Source organism: Coturnix japonica, chromosome 13 (assembly GCF_054131305.1).
Source record: "Coturnix japonica strain WE chromosome 13, WE-NBRP24, whole genome shotgun sequence".
NCBI classification, from domain to species: Eukaryota; Metazoa; Chordata; class Aves; order Galliformes; family Phasianidae; genus Coturnix; species Coturnix japonica.
In genome coordinates, this window is record NC_140675.1 from 9,432,744 (window position 1) to 9,454,958 (window position 22,215).

Genomic DNA, 22,215 nt, shown 5'->3' on the forward strand with positions numbered 1-22,215 from the left:
TACAGGACCTGGATTTTAAGGGACCTCTGCAGCACTGCACACACACATCCCTGCACTGTCTCTGCAGTGGTATGGCAGCCTGCAGCAGAGCAGGAGATGAAACTTCTGTCCCCTTCGGGACTGGCTGTTCCATAATTGCCAAGCAGTCCCCCTGCGTACAAAGTTCTTTTCTCATTTGTAATCTAGGCTACAGGGATTGTGCAACTCCATCAAGATCTGCAAGGTAATAATGAGCAATGCTCTTCAAAAATGTACTTAAGGCTGAAAGTGTTTAAAGATGCTCCAGCCTGCAATTACCTATTACTCACTGGTGCTCTAAACGGTTCATTTTTCACATCATTCCAGGAAGTTGTAACTTCTTAAAGCAACGTTTCTGGTAATTATGGGAGAGCAGTGACAGCAGGCACAGAGCATTATCTAAGGCTGCAGCAGAGGCAGAAATGCCACCTTCTGCAGCTGAGACAGTGAGTGTAGGAGCACAGCAAAGCCACGCAGCCTCCAGTCTGACTGCTGGCCTGGCCGTGCTGGGGCCATTGGCCACCCAGTGGGACATTGGGTCTGAGCCTGGCAGTGGGATGGCTGCAGGCAGGGCTGGGAGTGTGGCAATCTCTGCAGGATGCATCCAGCTCTGCCTGCTGCAGTTGGCCAGAGAAGAAAGGAAGGCTTTAGGGGATGTCTTTTTAGGCTCTCTAGTTTTAATTTTGAAACATCATCAAAATTGCTAAGGCAGCTGAACATGAAACCTCAACAATCTGCCTGCATGTCTGAGGCATTGCTGAGAACTGCTTTACTTACTGCATTCACTCTTTGGTCTGATAAATATATTGCAGTGCTTAGAGGAAAAAAAAGAAATCACAAACAAATAAAAAAGAGCTGTAGGCCCTTGGGACATCCCCTCTGAACCAGACAATGCAATTGCTGGACCAAGCACTGCAGCTGTCCTGCTGCTTCCTCATGTATCCCAGGGCAGGGAATGATCCCTAACAATGGTTGCATCAGGCTCATCGGTCAGCATCACATGAAAACCAAAACTTCTGTGGCTGTGAGCTGCCTTGCTCTGGAAACACACCCTGGGATACACAGAAAGCAGGAGTTTTGCATCTGCTGCGGCGAAGTGACTGATGGCACACTCACATCCAGAAGAAGTGCCTGGTTCCTAACACCAACTTGGCTCAGCGTGCAGATTTGGAGCTGCTGGTATCACATCTGCTGGCTGAAAAGTCAAAGGCAGCAGCATGTGAATTGATCTTCATTTTCCCCTTTGTAGTTTAGAAACAATATCCAGGTTGTATTTTTCCTCTCCAACATGTTTTGCGATGCTTCATTTCCCTGTGCTCACCCCTCTGGCTGAAGTGATGGGGTCACATCAGCCCACACTCTCCCAGCCTTGGCTGGGCTTTCCCAACCTCGCCATGCATGCACACCAGGCACCAGTGCTGCTCCACGTGCCGCAGATGCATCCTGGGTACAAGCTGTTTCAGCACATTGGAGACCAGCAGGAATTCACAGCCCAATTCGTAACTCACAGGAACATCAAAGGGCAAGTCCTAGTCTCCTGAGGTTTTCCTAATCTTTCTATCTGGGGTCTCAACACAGCTGACTTTCCGATGAGCAAAATAAGTGCAACCCAGGCAGTCCAACTTCTTCAGCACCCAACTGGGCTGGAGCAGAACAACTGTGCAACATCTTCTAAGGACTGATATTCTGGGGAGGAGAAACATCACCTCTAGGAATTCAGCTTTATGGGATACTCTAATCCAGAAGAGATAAAAGCACTTACTAATTACTGCTGGGTTTTGTTTCTTTGAAGAATTGGGTTAAATCTCCTTTGAAAGCAGAAGGCTGTTTGTGCTCGTTAGATGTATAATTTAATTTATTTAGGAATTCTTTCTCTTTCAGGGTTTTGTTCTACTGATATCTGTGCACTGACTCCTTTCCTTTCCTCTATTTTCTCCCCAAAGATAGGAACTTTTGCTTTACTCTACATTTCATTATTTAGCAGTGAACATCCTTGAGTTGATGCATCTTTTTTTTCTAGGGGTGGAGAGGGGGGGTATTTATTTCTTTTTTCCTCTCAAAAATTCACTTCCTTATTATGAAAATAAAGCGTTCCTTTCTTTTTTCCCTTTTTCTTCCCTATATAATAATCCTGAGGTATTAATTCAGAGCTGCATGTTTGCTGACTGAAACACGTCTTCATGCTACACTGAAGAGAAAACTTTCAACATCTACTTTGGGGAGAAGAAATCATTGGAATCACTGTACTGTAATTTATCTGCTAACTACTGCTATGCAACATTGCAGAAGCAAAGAAAATTGGCCTGAAGGGGAACTTGGGAGGTTGTTCAATTCATATTACTTCCCCAGGTCAGGATCATCCACAGCCTACATCCTTCCTAACAGATGTTTTTCTAACCTGCTCTTAACAATCCCAGTGATGCTACGTGCACAGCCCTCCACTGCAGCTTCTATGAATATTATGCTGTTCTCACTATTAGAAAGTATTTTCTTATGCTTAAACTGAATTTCCTGAGAGGCAATTTGAGCCTATGACTTCTCATCCTACCCACATATATTTGAACTTGCAAGTCCCTCCGGCTGGAAATGATCCACACGAACTCCCAGGAGCTCTCAGCACTTGTGCTGCTCTGCAAATATAGCCCACATATGGGAGATCCCACACACTTAGAACTACTCCCAACATTCAGAGATCAGCTGCTTGCCCTGCCCATGCCTGACAACTACTGAGGCTTTGCTGTGTCAGTGGAAAAAAATGCCTCATGAATCACACACAGAGTCACACTGCACTCAATTGCTCAGCTCCCTTCTCTCTCACCCCACTGCTTGGCAGGACAACGTTCTCCATCTCCAATCAGGTTCTGCACTGAGATGTGTGAATATTGACTTCTCCTGTGTCAAGAACACAGCTTTGGATGGGGTATTATAAATTAATTCTTTCTTCTGCAGTATACAACCTGGAGTTTGCTATACAAATAAAGAAAAGTACTGATTGTCTGTCTTGTTTCTTATCTGTAGGATGGGAAAACATACATTGCTATGGAGAATTCCAGCAGCTGTTGGGGCCCCTTAGCTCCATCTCTCTGGTCCTCTGGAACAGCAGCAGTGGCTTTCCAGACATCTGCTAAGCAGGGCAGAAACCAGCTGGGGCACAGCTACTCTGCAGCTCCCAGCAGTTGCAGCAATTTTCTCGCCCCTAGCCCTGGCTCTATCTGGTTATTAATTTCAGTTTTCAGCATTGCTATTACTACTACTATTCTAAACAACAATGGGACAAATTCCTCCTCAGAAATAGATTTTTTTTTTTTTAAAAAGCAAATGTTACTACATCCTGTGACAGCCAGAAGAGAAATGTCCTCATTGTATGAGTGGAGAGAATTCCTTGATGCTAGATGGTGGGCTACTAGGAATGGCATAAAGAATAAATACAGATTAAATTGGGAGTCTGGATCAGACAATGCAGGGAGACACTGGCTTGGGCATCTGGACGTGTTGGCTTCTCTATTCCTGGAGCAGCAGTTGCCTCAAAGGCACAAGCCCTGAGAACATGGGGGTCCCACAGTGCGACAGCCCAAACCGGCAGGAAAGCAGGGAGGATCTATCAGACCACAAATGGGCGAGGAATTGAAAACATTTTTTGACTGATGCCAAGTGATTGTACAGCTGGTCTCAGGAAAATTAAATGCTGAGCAACAAAACATGATCATTTGGGGCCAATCAAAGAGGTCTTGCTCAGCCCCAAGATGAAACAGTTTTGGTTTGTTTGATTCTCTTAAATAAATAAAAAAGAAGAAAAAAAATAGCATGGACAGATTTAAAAATGGGGAATTTCAGAGGAAAAAAGAAGAGAGTGATGAAAATACTTGGCTTTCTTTTCCAAGTGTTGATCATTTTGCAAGCTTACCTCAAGACATTTCCAAAAGGCTGCTCAGTTTGTCTCAGTGTGCTCCATATGCCTGGGGCCATGGCGCTTCATCCCAGCCAAGGGAGCAAGGGAGCCTCTGCCATGGGGGGTCCTGGTGATGGGTAAGAGAAAACATGATAAGGAGTGGTGCAGCCACATCAGCATGCCCTCATTTATGACTCCACCAACTCATGTCTAGCAGCCCTGCAATCCTTCAATTATTTGGGTAAGGTCTCATTCCCAAGACTGAGGCCTTGCTGTGCTCAGCAGCAGAAAAGTAACAAAAGAAGTCCCAGCCCTAAGGAGCTCACAATTTTCTTCCATTGCCTGTTGAAAGGAGCCAAAGAGCTTTGGCCTGGAAAGCCCAAGATATCTCCAAGAAGATGTCCAACTTCTGCCTTTCTGCAAGAGATGACTGCAGTGGATGCTGTCAGGCTGGGGAGGGACAGACCTGTTCTGATGGAAGGACCACTTGTTGCCTCTCTACCAAGAGAGAGGTGAATACAGGCTCTTTAAAATGATGCCCTCTAAGTCATGTTCCATCGATGCACCCTGTAAGCACAACCTCACTTAGCAGTTTGAGGAGCTGTACACCACAGCACAAAGAATTCAGAACTTTCCAACCAAGAGAAAGCATGCAGTGAATAAATACATGGTAACATCCACAGAAATCATTTACAAATGGTCACTGACTTATATCTCACCTCACAGCTGTCTCTAACTGAGGGGTGAAAGATGAAGGCCCTGTTTCTGGAAGGCGCCAGCCCAGTCCTGCCCTGCCAGCACCTCCCCCATGCAGCTGAGCCATGGGCAGAACACATTCCATTGTTAAAGGATAATTGAGAAACTTGCTCCCTTCTGCAAACACCTCAGACCATGGGGCAGCAATGGGGGCCACCCTGGTACTATTAACTCCCCCACAGAGGCAGAGACATGCCTTGCTGTGGCCTCCTCCACCCACTCACTGCATCACCCCCGAGGGAGCTGACTTCCCAGCTTTTTTGAAACCAAAGTGTTTAGCAATCTCTTGTAAATACTGAAATAAATCTAATTATTCACATAATTGGGGAAAAGAAAGCTCCCGCTGCTTCCCAAAAAGCAGGCAAAAACAAGCCATTGCGACAATGCAAGAGAGAAATACGTTTACAATCCCAACCCCATACGGAGTTTGTTAGAAAGCTCCTCAGCCCTCTTCAGCCTGTTGCCAGCCCCACACCTATATTCAGAAAGGCACAATGCAGCAGAAAACCAACGAGCCAAACCAGTAAACTCTCCAAACCCAAACGCTGCTTAGGCAGAGCAAGCTGTCCATCAGCTGCTTGGGACAGCAGTGCAGGTGGGATGGGGTCTGGGCAGACGGGCAGCTCTCCCCTCACACCATCCCGTAGCTCTCAGAGCTGACAGCAGGAGCAGCTCAGCGAGCAGCAATGCTTGGTGGCATCCCAGCAGCTCAGTAATGAATGGGGAGTGCAAGTTCCTTTGGCTGACAACCCCAAACGTGAACTGCAGGCTTGCAGGTCCTTCATATACCCAGTAGAGGACACAGAGCAGAGCCCAAAGACATTGCTTTAAACTACCTTATGTGTTATCAGATCCTCACTAACTTGCACAGGGAAGATGGATGTCTCTGGACCTCTGGCTCCTGGTCATTCCTCCCTCTTTATGCCTCCTGCCTCAGTTCTGCTGTCTGTATCTCTCTTTCCATGTCCTGGGGCTCCCTGTCCCCCTGCACCCTCATGCAGGGGGGCAGAGCTTGTGCTTTCCCAAGGGAGCACATCCCCAACCCCTGCCAGCCTGCTGCAGGGATTGAAGAACACTAAAACAGTATTTGTTTCCTTTTCTCCCTTCTTAATGGCTTTTGCTCTCCTACTTCCCCATCTGAACGTTTGTGCCCACAGGTGCCCTCATGGATCCAGGGCTGCTCCCTGGGTCAGGATAGAGGGAAAAGAAAGGCCCAGATGTGCCCTCTACCAGGATCAGGAGGCAGAAGGGGACTCCCCGGGCAACTCAGGGGCTGTGCACCAACAGATAAGCCATGCTGGGAGGCAGTAAGAACACAAACTCCGTTTCCCAGATAGGGTGAGTCAGCTGGGTCACAGCTCAGTGGAGCCATGGAACTCAGACAGTGCAGTCATCCCTGCAGCAACTGCATTAACTCCTTGTGGCTTGTTTTCAAGCCCAGAAATAATCAATAGAAGCTATGGAACATAGTAAGTTATTATTTGCTTTTTTTTTTTTTTTTTTTTTTTTTTCTTTCCTAAAATTATGTGCAACTTTGTTATATTACTGCCAACACAAGCTGCCAGACAGACAGCCCTGACTGAAGGAAGAACTGCCCCATATACTCACCTTCCAGCAGATCAGAAGGTGCCACGTGAGCAGCTGAAAGCACAGCTGAAAGGTGAGCGCTTGGGGCAGTTGTTCTTTGAATCAGGGCTTAATTCCTTTGCTGGCCACCTGCCTCAGCTGGAATTGCTGGTGCAGGCTCATGTCGGCTCTGTGCCACTGCATTCAGGGCTGCATGCGTGTTCATCGTGGCTCAGGGCAGTTATGTCAAGCCTCAGCCCGCAGCAGCTGCAGGGGAGGCAAAAGCCTTTTCCTATGGCGCAAGGCAGAGATGTCAGTGTTGCAATCCCAATGTAAATCAATGCTGGGAACATGAAATCAAGACTTTCCTCCAGCGCTGAGTAATCTCTTTGCATAATTCCCCTCTGGATGTTTTGGATACAGCAACATATTGTTTCTCCTCTAGTGGCAGATTTTGAGAGGGCTTTGCTACCAACTCATGTCTAGTTGGGCTTCCAGTCTGCTTCATGGGAAATGAAACAATTGCTCATATTGGGAGACTTGAAAAAATACACAAACGCTTTTAGAGGAATGAGTCTCCCTTACTTTGAAACATATGTTTCCTCCTTTGTGGCTGTTGTGTCTTCGTTGGGTGCTTTTTTTAACTCACACTTCTTAGCAAACATTGTCACCAACAACATGATGCAAGCAAAGAGAGAAAGCCAAGTTTTAAAACGTCATAATGGTTGATTCATCATGGTAAACACCTGATTTATGTATTTGCTGTCCCTTGAATGAGGGCATTACCACGTTGCCCAAGACTGAAATGCCCAATAAAAACAGCTATAATCTTGAGTACCAAATGCTGTTAATGTTCTGCTTACCATAAACTACTGAACTGGTCACAGAAAGGTTTGCTATGATGACTCATTTCCAGGAAAGTTATTAGCTTCTCAGCTGAATTTTAGGCAGCAGGGGGGAGAAAAGGTGCTAAGTAAGTCAAATAAATACTACAAATTATTCACCGTCTTCTGACATCTGCAGAGATGACCGTTAGCATCTCCCTCATTCCCTAGGGGAGAAAGCAGAGAGGAGAAAGTAGAATAAGACTTCTCTGTTCCCCTCTAGCAACAGTTATTAGCACTTCCCCGGAGCACCCTCCTGCCACCAGGATGTCAGAAGAGGTCAATCATGTTCAGGAGTTCCCAGCTAAACGCAGATCTGGTTCAGGAAATAGCACATGAGCAGAGCAGCCCATTCATGTGGGAACAAACAGGGATTTCTGAGCCTATTCTGCACCAAATGCTGCTTCAGTCCCACCGCCTGCAGTTTGGACTTTCACCAGTGGTGACAAAGCCCTGACAGTGATGGGGCTGTCAGCAATAAACTCCCACCTGCACCCACTTGCTTAGGCTGGAGCAGCTCACTGGGCTCTAGTCAATACACAAGCAACTGTACAATCAGTGTTTTCAGCCTTCTGCAGATTCAGTCTCTCCTGAGAGATGTTACTTTCCAGGATATCCCTCTAAGGAATCCTTCCTTTAAAATTGTTAGAGATTACAACTGACAAGGTTTAATGGGCCAGCATAGGGTCTGTTTTGTCTAAATCCATTGAAAGCATTGGAAAATAAGACTTAACATTGTGGTCCAGCCCAGGCTGATCTTTGGTACAGGAAACATTGTCTCCCAAAATTCATTTGTGCGCAGCCCAACACAGTGTGTAACCTTTCCCAACTGATTTCCCACCCCCTCTGCTCCAGATCACACAGCTGACCATGGGCTCAGTGAATCACAGAGATAGATGTTCTCTGTGCATGGCTCCTTTCTGAAGAACACTGCCTCATCCTCATTAAAAACAGCCCTGCCACCATTTGTTTTCTTTCTGCTACCCATATGCTCCTGAGCACCTTTATTAGAAGCCTCGAGCTTGGAGTTAAGAGCTAATTAAACTGACAGTGCTGCCTCACTGCAACTCATTGCAAAACAATTCAGATTTCATTTGGTCTGATTTCTTGGAAGTGAAACCAAGCAGTGCTGGGGAGAGGAAGATACCTGCAAAGCACGGCGGAATTGCATGCCCTCACCAATGCTGTGCATGTTGGTGCAAGGTGAGATGCAGAGCAGGCTGGAGGGGAAGCGTGGGCATCAGCTCTGTGCTCTGCAAAGGGGCAGTTAGGCTGGAGACAAAGGCTGGAGAATCTGCTTGAGGCAGGAGCAGCCTGAATAACACTGACCAGGGAACCCGGTTCTTAATTTGAATTAGGAAAAGAAGTGGCTTTGGGTTTTTTCTTTCTTCTTAACAAAACATTTAAAATCACAGCACTCAACAGCCTTATTTTTTTTTATTACTCATTAAAATTATTTTGCATGTAAAATGACATAGCACAAGATCTCTGAGAGGTACATGCAGGCCAGCGTCTCAGCGGTCACCTGCTCTCTGCTCAGGTGGGCACGGCACTGCCTTTGGAAAACCACAGGTTGGCACAGTGAGCTCAGGTCACCATGTGTTGCTCACAGCACCCGCAGCTCCATGCAGATTGCTTGTGAAGCCAACAGGAATTCGAGTCAGTGTTGACACTTGTTGGTGAGTGACATGAAAGCTGTGCCCTCACAACGAGCTCAGGCCAAGCTGGGGCAGCTGTTTGCCAACCTGAGCAATTCTACAACTCGGTGACTCTTGCTCAAGTTAGGATGCAACTTCAACATCTTAGCTCCCTTTTTTGTTTGCATTAGAAGATGCCTGACTTAAATTTCTTAAAACCCTCCAACAAAACAGTGTCTCCATTTCATTATTTCTGCCTCAGACAGCTGAAACAGAGCGGGAGCCCTTCACACTGAGTGATCCAGCAGAGGACAGCTCTGCTGCTCAGTGCGCTGCATTGCATTGAATGCAGCCAAATATTCATCAGAACCTCCCAGCAACTTCAGATAAGTGCTGGCACCAGCACTGTAAGGCCTGGCTGTTTGCACCCTCAAAGCCCAGCTCTGACGCAGCCATTGCAAACAACCCACTCTACTTTTTGGGAAACAAACCAGCAATCACCATCTCTAACTCCACTGAGCAAATCACCTCTCATTCTCATACGCTTGGCTGCAAACAATGCAGACCTTTGCACACAGGGCTGTGGGGGCACCTGACGTGACCAGCAGTGACGTGCTCACTGCTCACAGCTTTCGAACCTTTGTGTTTAAGGACCTCCACCACCAGTGCTGAGATGGGCAGCACAAGTGGAATGGGTGTTGAGGAGGCTTTACATCAACACACCACATCCCTTAACACTGCAGAAATCACACTGGTTACTAATTTAACTCCACCGGCTGGAAACCCGAACCATTTGCACATTGCTTCCAGCTTCTGCTTTGTTAAGGTCACATTTTTTTTCCCAAGCATTGATTCATAGGAACTTTCCACTGTGCTGTCTGCCACCAAACCTGAGTTATCTACATTTTTCCACAGTTAGAGATGAGGAATGGGAAAAAACTCTGCCTTACCCCATCAATATAGGATAGTATAAATAGATAATGTTCTATTTTTATCTCATACCAGAGATCCAAGCCTAACAGCCTGTAAAGCTTCAGGTACTTTTTGCAACTGCAGTCACTAATGTATTAGTGAACAAGCAACTGGAACCTAAGAAAACAGATGCAGAAATAACTAGGAAGGAAGCAGCACAGAAGAATGGTACTTTCTTGTTCTCACTCTGCACGTGACTAGCTTGTCCTACATCATAAATGCTATATCAGTGTCTCACTGCAAAAGGATTTTCAACCACGGTGCTCTGTAGATTATATGAATTTCTTTTTACAATCATTACCTGTACAGTCATTTAAGTAACAAATCACTGCAATGATGCATTGCTCAAAAACACTTAGCCTTCAGGTGATAAATGTGGGATTTGAGATGCAAACCAGGGTTTTCTGCCTGGCCTCTGCCTCGAAGCCTCAGACCTCCAACACTGCACTGGGGATTTCTGCCCTTTGAAAGTCTGTTCTGAAGAGCAGTAGCTGGGTAACGTGAAGATGTCAGACAGACTGCAAGTTAGTCACTACAAATACATCTTCCCCATAAGTCTAACATACTTTCCTGATCAGATAAATCTCTTTCTCTCTGATGGATTTGCAGAGATGCTCATCAATAGTATTTACATGTATGTAATTTTAAGCACAGAAGATCAGCAAGTCAACTGGGAGTCCTGACACTGAGCAGGCAGCATGGCTTTGTATTCCAATGCCCAGCAATGGCACGCAGCAGTTTTTCTATTTAACCCAAGGGAGCTCTGTAAACTTCAGGGAGAAGAGATAGAAAGGGTGAGGAAAAAAATATCTCTTTGTCACCACGGGGGCAAAATAGCTGCTAGACAAATTCATCCATCTCACAAGATTACTGTCATCATCTTCTCTACGGCTTTTTTTTTTTTCCCCCTCTTGCACTACGTGCGTATAGAGGAGAGGAGCAGAGCGATGGAAGACAAAATGAGAACAAGCTGAATGACAAATTCAGTAGTTATTATATAACCAGCAACCTCTTTGGAACTGTTTAGGACTTGTATACATAAGACAGGACATTTCAGCATGGGACGGGACTTACTCAGCTCACTTGGCTTTGCAAAGGCGTTACGGGGTAACTGGCATTACAATTCAAGCATGAAAAAAAGACTGAAATGATATCAGTAGGAGTGAAAGGAAAGAACCCCAGATAATACTATCAAAAATTTAGAGCAGTTGGAGAAGATTTTAAAAGTGGGAGCTGATGAAAATGAAAGAACTAAGCTTTGAATTTAGTAAACGATGCTTACTTGATTACACCCATATGCAGTCACTGATGAGATCTTGAGCAGAACTGATGAAAAATTGGATTGTTTACATGTATTAAACCAAGCAAATGGGAATCTGAACTGAATGTGCCAAAAAACCTTGAGAATAAAAATGCTAGCAATAATTGCTACATTTTATGTGTCAACAGCATGCCAGCAAGGCTCCTGCATCAAATTCTGACCAATGGAAAAAAGGTTGGGTATGTGAAACTGTAATATCACTTATCTACCAAGCAGGACACCTGATGACTGACAACTTTAATTTGAGCGTGAAATTGGCTGACTAGCTGTTGAAACATCCATCCCATTTGACAGGGACAGGAGTCTCCAGATATTACCACTAGGAACTTCCAAAGTCAACCACCTGCTGTACTCATCTTCATTTCAAGCAGCAAAGAGAGAGCCTTAATCCAAATCACAGCTCTCCCTCAATGAGCAGGGCAGTGGCCTTACGGTGTGGGTGTCACACATCACTCCCCTCTCTATAGAAAGGTCCACGTGCTCAGGAGAGACTGAAGCACTGGGGAGCTGAGTACCCAGAGGACAGCGTGAGGTCTGTGAGGTCAGTGTGTGAGCTGAATCCAAAGGAACAAGTTAAGACAGAATGAAAATGTGGATCAGGAGTGCAGCCAGAGCTCAACGGGTTGTTCACAGCCAAAGGAGACCCACTGGAGCACATGGCTTGATTTCATTGTTGGGTTGTAGGTACGTCACCTCACAAGACTACATAAATACAACCAAGCAATGGGGCTGCAATCCATGTTACTGTACGATCTCTACCTCTGCTCTACACTTAACAGCAGTTCCGAGCCCTACTACATTTAATTTATTTAGGAAACTCATTAGTACTCATTTCATTATTCTGATTTTGATATTTGCCATCCACTCTGGGTTGAGGGATTGTTCACAGCTAAACAACAATTAGAACAGAAGCCAGGCAGCATATCCTAAAATCCTCCCAAGTCAGCCTGGAGTTGCAAGCTGCCATCCTTCAGGCCTCTGCTACCAGAGAAACCAGCTTCAGTTCTGTTGGCCTCACTGCAGCACCACGTGCATGTTTGGCCTTCACCCCAGTTTGTGCTGGTTGAGGAATTCCTGACATACTTGGTATCACATGGAAAGATACCCACAATGAACATCCCTCCGCTCCAAATGGGCTTTCTATCAACTGATGGCTGAGTGACCAACACACACGTTCCATACAGCTGACTTAAAACAAACAACAAACCTAAAAACAACTGAAGTATATCTGCTCCCTCCAGCTTTATTATGAATCTATGGCTCTTAAGATCCTATTTGGCATTGTACTCCTGGTTCTTCAGCTTCCTGGTGGCCCAAAGCAGCTGTAGGGTGAAGCTGTCTGTGCCAAAGCAGACCACAGGACACTAAGAGTGATTAACTTTCCTAAAAATACCATCTAAACAATGGCCTCAGGGAATGGCAGAGTGCATACGAAGCCTGAATGCTGCATTGACTTTTGGATTGCAACAGAAGGCTTCCAAGGAATTGAAGGATTACTGCTCATTTTCATTCAAAAAGGAAAAATAGAACTGATGAGTATAACACGTACACGTACAGTATGCTGAGCGCTGCATCAGCCCAGACACTATTAGCACATAATTAATTAAAATGGCTTGGCACTTCGGCTTATGCTACTGACACTACATGAGCTAATGCTGGCCCACTTTCTACTCTTATTATAGCCCACGTCAATAGGATGGACACATCTGAAATCACTTCCTGTTCTTTTTTACAGTATGTGCCAAGAACAGGAGAAACTGATGCTGTGAAAGAGAGACAGCATCTCCAGCACTGCAATGGAGAATGGGAAAAGGACAAGGGGCAAGCAGGCAGCCCTGGGTGGTGCAGATGAGAGCCCAGACTGCTGCAAGAGCTCTCTGGTGGAACAGCACAGGCACATCTCAGAGCAGCAGGGTTCTCACTTCAGTAGACAAAGCAGAAGAGGAAAAATGAAACGGGGAATAAAAACAAATTCAATTTTTTGCAAACTTCTAGATCTGCAAGTGTTCCGGGTTCCTAATTTAGCAGCGTTAAAAAGCCACTGAATCAGAGCAGGCTTTCTTTGCCAGAAGATATTTTCTTCCCAACTGCTGCAGACAAATACTGTAGGAATCCCAATGGGCTCTTTCTCCCCCAGGGTTAAGGATGGGGAGCAGAGCACGCAGTGCTCACACGTCCATGTGGGTAATCTCCCCCAGCTCCTTCAGCCTCATCCAGGCTCTGCTGCTACCCCAGTTTGCCTCAACCTGAAGCACAAACCTGACAGTACCGAGCTCTGTGCATCTGCACAACACACTAAACACAACTCTTGAGGATTTATTAGTGTTTCAGTGTCACCAAGAGCTGATTAATTATCAAGGATTTCTCCACAGCAGCTTAAGGGAGAGAATCGTGCTTTGAAGAACAGCATCATCCGCACCAGCTGAGTAGCAGAGAGCTAATTATTTCTGTCTATGTCATTGTTGCTGCCATCAGTGGGGAGAAGCTGGCATTTCTCCAGCTTCTAGTACTCTAAGGTAATAACAAAGTGTCTCAGCATGCAGCGTGTTAGAAGGAGATTTAATGTGCTTGCTGAATATTGTATTGAGTTCCTGATTTGTGTCAGCAAGACCTGCTAATTCATAAGAAAAAGTGTCATCAGAACTTATTTTACATACGTTTAGACATGGCCAAATTACACAGGAGACAGCCTGAGTGTAGCCATTAGGCCTTTGCTGCAGATCTCGTCTGCCTTGGAGGGTTGCTAAGGGTACAACAGCTTGCCGTGCAGCAGCCTGCTTGGCCATAGCCCTGCAGGGCTCCTGCACTGCTGCCCCATTGCTCCTCTGCCAGCACAGAAGCTGCATGTCCTGCTGCTCCCCCTGCACCCACTGCTGCGGCTGTGCATCCTGCAGTGCTTGGGGTGCAGACTGCTACAGCTCTTGTAGCTCCCCTCACCTCTCCTGTCGCATCTGTAACACAAGGCCTGACTTAGGACTCCTGCGTTTGCCACTTAAAATCTGGTCTCTCAAAATACATCTGAGTTCTACTGACAACCCCAGAAAAAGCAAACAGAAAAGGTACTGAAACCAGTTCTGAGATGGAACAGTGCTTGGGTTCCTCAGGTGATGCCAGGCTCCATCCTGCCCTGGGAGAAGCAGCTGCCAAGTGGGGACAGCTGGGTGGGTGGTGGGCTGGTGGGTGGTGGGGGATCACGCAGGAGGGCCGGTATGTGAATCCCTGCTGGAGCCTCCAAGGCTGCAGTGTGCATTTCGACACCATGAAATCCCAGAACCCTTCATAAAATATTCATCCCTTCTTTAATGCCGCATCTTCTAATTTTAAAATTCAGCCCCTAAATAATTCAGCAGACTTATGGAAAGAAAATAAAGGAAAAAACAAATAATAAAAAAAAAAAACAACAAAATCCCCATCGAGGTTGCGGCACAGTTCCTAAATTAAAGCCGTCAAAGATTCCTATCATATTTCTTGAGAGAGATTTATGGCTGTGCCCACTGCCGTGGGGTGCTGAGCCCTTTTGGGGCCAACAGATAACAGCAGTGGCCTGATGCTGCCAAAGGAAGGGAAATGCTTATGGGAAGCGTGACAGCATGTGCCAGGGTCAGACCCCTCCCGTCCCACCACGTCCCAGGGACCTTCTCATCACCCTTGTGTTCTTCACTTTTACACACAAGAGGATGAGCAGAGACGACGAGTTGAGGCCTCTCCTCACTACTCAGTCCGTAATTAAAGCATCGTATTTGGTTGAAATTTGTGTGCTTTCATGTTCCAGCTCTGGGGCTTTTCTATGGGTTTTCTGCGCCAAGCAAAGTTACACCCCAAACTTCCTTCTCTTCTTTCCTCGTACAGAAAATGCTACCCTGCAGAATCAGCCCCAGCTGGGCCGCCTGCAGTTGTTCAGCAGCACACAAAGTCGGACTGATGAGAGAGATGAAATTAAAACATAAGGCTCCACAGTCACGACCCTGCTTTGCGGTAACAGTGCTGCACCTCTGTGCTTCACTGCTGCTCAGGGCTGCCTTCATGTAGGTTACCCTTCCAAAAGCAAACTCAGTTCACCTCTTGCTGCAGAAATACAGCGTGTCCCTTGCAATGGTACATATGCCAGCTAACTTTCCCAATTTAATTAACTTTTCCCCAATGGCCTTGCTGAAATAGACTTCAAAGTTCAGAAGACCAAAAAATAAAGATTAAAAAAAAAAAAGAGAGAGAGAGAGAGAATTGCATTTTAATAATGCACTCCACAGAAATGGGGGGGAAAAAAGGGAGTTTTCATTATTCAGTACTGAAGTCATGGAAACTCCTGTGCCTAGCGGCTGTTTTGCCTTTTATAGCATCAATAATTTAAAACTTAATTGTTGTGCATTATTTGGTTAAAGAAGATTATGACTCTAACATTTGCATTTATTTATCAGTAATGGTGAGATAGCTCTTCCTCAGCAAAAACATATTTGGAAATCCATTCACCCTGCAAACAGAATCACAAAGCAGCTCATCCCTAATGCTCCTATTTAAGCACTGAGAAATTAAGCCTTTCCATCCCGGGGTGTGATGAGAAATGTCTGTTTATTACCAAGCCATTTAGGTGACTTTCAAACCAGTTGAAAGGCGTTTTTTGAGGGTAATCTCTGGGAATAACAACCCCATTACATCGTGCATAAGCCAAGTGAAATCTCTTGTTTGTGTCTCCAAAGGGCAGAAGACGTTTCTTAACGTCTTTCATCTATCAGAAGAAACTGAACATCCCCAGTGCAGTCTGCGCACAGAGGACAGCACTGTTGGGCACAACAAGGCATGCAGTGGCACTACTGCTTGTCACATCTAAGCTGACTTTGTAGGCTGCAGGTTTCAGGCGCTGCTTTGAGCTTGTGGGATGCACAGTCACCCACCACATCTCCAGAGTGCCCCTGAGCTGCATAACCACTTTGTCAATATGCACAGCTAAGGGGCAGCTCCCTACAGCTTCCTGCTTGCCCTGATACTGTGGGTGCCACAGCACAGGATTTGCTCTGGAGCCTTCTGCTCTCTCCTCTGCCCCTTACACAGCGTGCTCTGTGCCAGCCAAAGGGCAGTCTTGCAACAGGGCACTGCTCCCTGATCCCGTCAGCTTATAAAGTTATATCTGAAAATCCCATCCTCTATTAATTATGGGGAATTCAGATACATTCACCTTGTAGGAATGAAAGCTTAACTTTCCAAAAGCACCACCTGTGGACCTGCAGGTCCCCATCACTCCCACACAAAGCTCAGATCATCATCTCGGCAGCAGGAACTACAGCAAAAATTAGGAGGGAGAAAGGGTCTTTCAGGATTGGAAAGCAAAATGTGAACTCTGCTGGGATTAAGTGCACTGAAAAATTGTCTGCTGTTTTAAATCCAGCAATCTTATAACATACAGCACTCCCGAGAGCCTCATCAGAACAAATCACATGCAACTGTTGAAAAAATGCAGGAGGAAAAAGGATTGTTAGACCTTTTTCCTTTTACCAAGATGTAAAAAAACCCAAAACCAGAGAACGTGGGAGGCAGAGCCTTCAAAGCAAGTCAATTCCATGCTCAGTTCTCTGGACTGTTTCTATATTTACACCCTTCTGAACCCCTAATGCAGAAAGATGAGCACTAAGGACCATCAACTCGGCACACAGAGATGTAATAAGAAAAACAATTTGTGGCTTTGGAAGTTTTCAAGTTCACAAAGTCAGTGCTGAAGTTGATACAACCGGGATCGGTGAGCGCCTACATGCAGAGCAGCCCACAGCCACACAGCACACATCTCTCAGTGCTGCAGAGCTCCCCTGAATGCAGATCTGACAGCAATTAGTCTCACTACAAAACGCCAAGTCCCATCGAGCACAAGACTAAAGGTTGGGTTTTCTGAGGTTTCCAATGCTTGCTCGAGCATCTGTGCAGATTCAAATTGAGCGTTAATGAGATGCCATGGAGAGCTGAAGTTACTGCAGGAAAAAATGATGCCCTGGTGCAGGCACGATCCTGCTGGGATCTGTTCTGTGCCAGGGGGAGCTGTGCTGCCCGCTCTCTGAAAACAGGCGGTCTGAGCAAATCCTGCAAGACACCCAACTCAGAGATAGAATGCAAGTTGATTGCAAGCATCCATAACAAAAAAGCGAAACCCTCGGGAATAATAAATGTCCTTAATAATGCCTATGTCCCCATTAGGGAAAAGAATAGCCAGCAGCCTTCTGAGTGTCTCATGCTAGAAATGTGTGGAAGGTGGCAGTCTGTCTGCATGCAGACAGATGAATTGTGATTAATAGCAGAGACTGCAAACTCCATTTTGAAGGAGGATTTCTCTTGCTGTCTTCTACCTCCACAGAGTGATAATACCCACAGAGGTGTCAGCAGATGATCTCGCCCCTGGTGCGGCTCTAACAAGGGTCATTAAACTCTGATGAGCATCCATTTAAATCGATCTAAGTCAAGAATTTGGCTTCTGTTCAAGGCAACCAAGTGAATGCATTGGTGGGAGGAGGCTGGGCAGCTGGGGCCAGGCAAGCTGAATGCAGATGGGAGACAGGAACTGAGGGAACCCTTTATTATTAGTCATGGGACTAATAAAGGTCAGCTGGTATTAGGGGTATACTACAGGCCACCTGATCAAGGGGAGGCTGCTGATGAGGCTTTCTTGCTCCAGATGTGTGAGGCGTCTGGCTCACGGGCTCTTGTCTTGGTGGGGGACTTCAACCATCCTGACATCTGTTGGGAAAACCACACGGCGAGCTGCAAGAGCTCCAGAAGGCTCTTGGAATCCATTGATGATAGCTTTCTGGTTCAGGTATTGGACAGACCGACCAGAGGTCAAGCGTTGCTGGACCTGCTGCTCACCAACGCTGAGGAGATCATCAAAGGCGTCAAGGTTGGAGGCTGCCTGGGCTCCAGCGATCATGCCCTGGTTGAGTTTGTGATCTCAAGCGATGTGGGCCTGGCAAAGAGCAGGACCAGGATGCTCAACTTTAGAAGAGCAGACTTCAAGCTACTCAATGGAATGCTGGCCAAGATCCCCTGGCGCACTGCCCTCAAAGATAAGGACGTTGAGGAGAGCTGGCTACTGTTCAAGGATGCCCTCCTGGCAGCACAAGAGGTCTCCATTCCCCTGATTAAGAAAGTGGGCAGGAGAAGTAGAAAACCGGCATGGCTCAGCAAGGACCTGCTAAGAGAACTGAGGGTGAAGAAAGGGGTGTACAAGCTCTGGAAACAAGGCTGTGTCACCCGGGAAGAATACAGGGATGCCGTCCGAACTTGCAGATGTGGGATCAGGAAAGCCAAGGCACAGGCAGAACTGAACTTGGCGAGGGATGTGAAAAACAATAAGAAAACCTTCTACAGGTACATTGGCCAGAAGAGACAGGCCAAAATGGGCGTACCTACTCTGGTAAATTCAAAAGGAGAAATGGCTTCAACAGATGAAGAGAAAGCTGAGGTGCTGAATGAGTTCTTCACCTCGGTCTTCACTGGTGGCCAGGATTCTAGTCTTTTTCACGTCCCTAAGTCTTGCACCCCCATCCCTCCATGTGGGGACCAAGGAGGTAAATCCCTCCCCACTGTAAGGGTAGAGCAAGTCCGAGAGTGCCTCCTTAGACTGAATGAGTATAAGTCTATGGGGCCAGATGGCGTGCATCCCAGGGTCCTGAAGGAGCTGGCTGAGGTGGTTGCTGAGCCACTCTCCATCATATTTGAGAAGTCGTGGCTGTCAGATGAGGTCCCGGATGATTGGAGGAAGGGTCACGTCACTCCCATTTACAAGAAGGGGAGCAGGGGCGACCCGGGTAACTACAGGCCGGTGAGTCTCACCTCTGTGCCTGGGAAGATTATGGAACAGATCCTCCTGGACAACATGCTTGATCACATAAAGAACAAGCATGTGATCCGAGACAGCCAGCACGGCTTCACCAGGGGAAGGTCATGCTTAACTAATCTTGTGGCCTTCTATGATGGAGTGACGGCGTTGGTGGATGAAGGGAAGGCGACCGATGTCATTTACCTGGACCTGAGCAAGGCCTTTGACATGGTCCCCCATCACATCCTCATCTCCAAATTGGAGGGAGGTGGATTTGATGGGTGGACAACTAGATGGATAAGCAATTGGTTGAAAGGCCGCAGACAGAGGGTGGTGGTCAATGGCTCTATGTCCAGGTGGAGGCCGGTAACGAGCGGCGTCCCTCAAGGGTCTGTCTTGGGACCGGTGCTCTTTAACATCTTTATTAATGACATCGATGAGGGAATGGAGTGCACCCTCAGCAAGTTTGCTGATGACACCAAGCTGAGTGGTGCAGTTGATACGGTGGAGGGAACGGATGCCATTCAGAGGGACCTTGACAGGCTGGAAAGCTGGGCTCGGGTGAACCTAATGAGGTTCAACACGGCAAAGTGCAAGGTTTTGCACTTGGGCCGGAAGAACCCCAGGCACCTGTACAGGCTGGGAGGAGTTGTCCTTGAGAGCAGCTCGGCAGAAAAAGACCTAGGGGTCCTGATAGATGAGAAACTTAACATGAGCCAGCAGTGCGCTCTGGCAGCCCAGAAAGCAAATGGGATCCTGGGCTCCATCAGGAGAGGGGTGGTCAGCAGGGATAGGGAGGTGATCGTCCCTCTCTACTCTGCTCTTGTGAGGCCCCATCTGGAGTACTGTGTCCAGGTGTGGAGCCCTCAGTACAAAAAAGATATGGAGATTTTGGAAAGGGTCCAGAGGAGGGCCACAAAGATGATCAGGGGGCTGGAGCACCTCCCCTATGAGGACAGGCTGAGGGAGTTGGGTTTGTTCAGCCTGGAGAAGAGAAGGTTGCGGGGTGACCTCATTGCAGCCTTTCAGTACCTGAAGGGAACTTACTCCCAGGAGGGGAGTAAACTCTTCGAAAGGGCTGATAATAGCAGGACTAGGGGAAATGGTTTTAAGTTGAAGGAGGGAAGATTTAGGTTGGATGTTAGGGGTAAATTCTTTACTAGAAGGGTGGTTAGGTCCTGGAACAGGCTGCCCAGTGAGGTTGTGGATGCCCCGTCCTTGGAGGTGTTCAAGACCAGGTTGGACGGGGCCCTGGGCAACCTGATCTAGTAAATGTGTATGTTTGGTGGCCCTGCTAGGCAGGGGGGTTGGAACTACATGATCCTTGAGGTCCCTTCCAACCCGGGTAATTCTGTGATTCTGTGATTCTGTGATTCTGTGGAACCCTGTGCTCAGGAGGTGTGCTGAACCTGGGTGCATCTCAGGGGGTGAACCTGACTGCATGGATGCTGCCCTCCAAGAGACAGCACGGGTGAGCAGAGAGCAGAGAGACCAGACCAAGCAGAAGCATGGAAAGCGCATTTCCATGAAAGTCCAGAGGATGTGCTGCTCACAGCCTTGTGGAGTGCCAAAGCCCCATGCTGTGGTCCCTGAACATCAGCATTCAGCACATCCCAAGGAAGCACAGCAAAGCAGCTCTGCTAGGACACTTCAGCCCAGAAAACAGGAAACACTGAACACAATTCCAGTAAGCCAGTTGGCACTCTCCTGCATATTTAGCATCTCTGAAAGTACTTGCACGTGTTTAGCAAAGCATTTAATTTCATGGAGCTGGGTGGCAATATTTACTAAGCTAATGCCTTTTTACTGGCAATAGCTTTCATTGGTGCAGGGCTACTATCTTTTGTTTTTAAAGGTCTATTTGTGTGCATCAACACTCCTTGCTCTGAGGAAGGATCCAAAGTTACATGAAAACAACCAGTATCCCAAAACCTGAGGGAAAATGACCTGCATACTATATAACCAATGCTACTTTCCTGGCTGCAGAGAACACATACTGCTTTAGAGTTACAGCCAGTCTATAATCTGCTGTATTTCATCTTATAAATTCTCTGTTTTCACTTCACCAGACGTATCACCAGTCTCAACTGGTCATTTACAAAGCAGCACTTCACCATTCAGTATTTGTCAACACAGATCAGAATTGCACGCAAGTCATTACCTAATTATTGTTACAGAAAGAGCAAACCAGTGAAAATAGCCTTAAAATCCCCACAGTAGATATAGAGGCACGTTGGAAGGGAGACAGTGCTACAGGGCTGTCTATTATTTCTGTTTGGCTCTGCTGATCTTTGAAAAACAGTCCAAAGTCACACACAAAGACCAGACTCAACCATCCCTGAGAAACCCTCCATTGGGTTGTAGTGGGAACCAGATCAAGCTCAACACCAAACTCATTTCTGAGCTGTTTATACTTTATCTCTCAGATCACTTCATGCTGTACTACATGGCTAACTAAAGGTATTACATTTTCATTGGCTTGCATGCAGGGGTTGTATGCTAACTCTTAACGATGAGCCTCTGCTACAATGATAACGACGGTGTTTTTGTTGCTGGGAAGGTCTGAAGGCGTAGATGCACCACACAGCACTTCTAGAACTGTGCACTTGCCCTCCTATGTTTTATAAACGGGCGTGTTTCTTGTTTCTGTTCTTCTTGTCTAGTATTATCATTTAATATTTACTCTGCCACTTCATAGCTCATGAACTGGATAGCTCAGCTGACAGAAAATACACTAATAACAAAGCGCCATCAACTAAAGCCAGTTGCTTCAGTTTGAGTTTTGCAGGAAGCTGCAGAGCTAATGAAGAGGATTAGCATTTTTCCCTCGACAGGTACTCATTTGAGGGACACTTATTTTCCTTCTGCAGTTTCTTGGGCAAATGACACGTTCTTCTGAGAGGGAGGATCTAAGCTACAAGGAAGATCTTGTTATTCCCTGGCTTCATAAACAGGAGCTTCAAAAACCAACAGAGCCTCATTATAAATGGAATAAACAGAAACGCCGTGAAGGAACTCGCTGTCCCTGCAGGCTCATGAAGTGAGAATGGGCACGATTTTCCAGCAGATAGGAAGTCATTCACAGCCTTCAAAGTTTCTGGCTCCATCGAGATCAAAGATCCGGATGCTCAGCACCGCTGCCTACAAATACAAACTGGGAGCTGTAGGAATGTAAGAGACCTTTTTATACAGGAGTCAAGAGTCCTCCTGTGTCCAGCTCCAGAGCACATAATCCTCTGTGACTTTTTGACTAAGGGTTGGGAGCGGAGAGAGAAAGCTTCAGATGCACAATAAATTATAGTTGTATAAAATTAAGCTTCATTTGAGAATCCACTCAACTTACACCAAAATCCCTTGGCTCAGGAACACAGCATGCT

The 22,215-nt window shown here is 46.5% G+C and overlaps 1 long non-coding RNA gene across 1 annotated transcript in view; it reads right to left on the reverse strand.

Annotated features, from left to right (window-relative positions):
* Positions 1 to 22,215, reverse strand: part of LOC107320795 (uncharacterized) — a 167,893-nt gene that overhangs the window by 48,633 nt on the left and 97,045 nt on the right. Inside the window, exon 2 of the long non-coding RNA XR_014933774.1 lies at positions 3,923 to 4,034. This is a non-coding gene — a long non-coding RNA (uncharacterized LOC107320795). The remainder of the gene's footprint in view (positions 1 to 3,922; positions 4,035 to 22,215) is intronic.